Below are 300 nucleotides of genomic sequence, written 5' to 3'. Positions count from 1 at the left end.
AGGACTTAAATTTAAAACGCACGCATCTTATCATTTACATCGAATATAATAAATTATAATAAAGAAAAATCTATATCCTATGTTGATTATCCAACGTGGTCCAACGTCGTCCAACGTTGTCCATCGATGTTCATCGATGAAATCTTAAATTAAACTTAATCTAGATCTTAATATTAAATCTTAAATCTATCTTATAATACATTTAAAGCTAGGATCTAAATCTAACATGCATGCATGTTATCATTTACATCGAATATAATAAATTATAATGATAATATTAAAATCTAAATCTTAATACTA

This window comes from Apis dorsata, unplaced genomic scaffold (genome assembly GCF_000469605.1).
Source record: "Apis dorsata unplaced genomic scaffold, Apis dorsata 1.3 scaffold_365, whole genome shotgun sequence".
Classification (NCBI taxonomy): Eukaryota; Metazoa; Arthropoda; class Insecta; order Hymenoptera; family Apidae; genus Apis; species Apis dorsata.
This window is presented reverse-complemented; position numbering follows the sequence as displayed.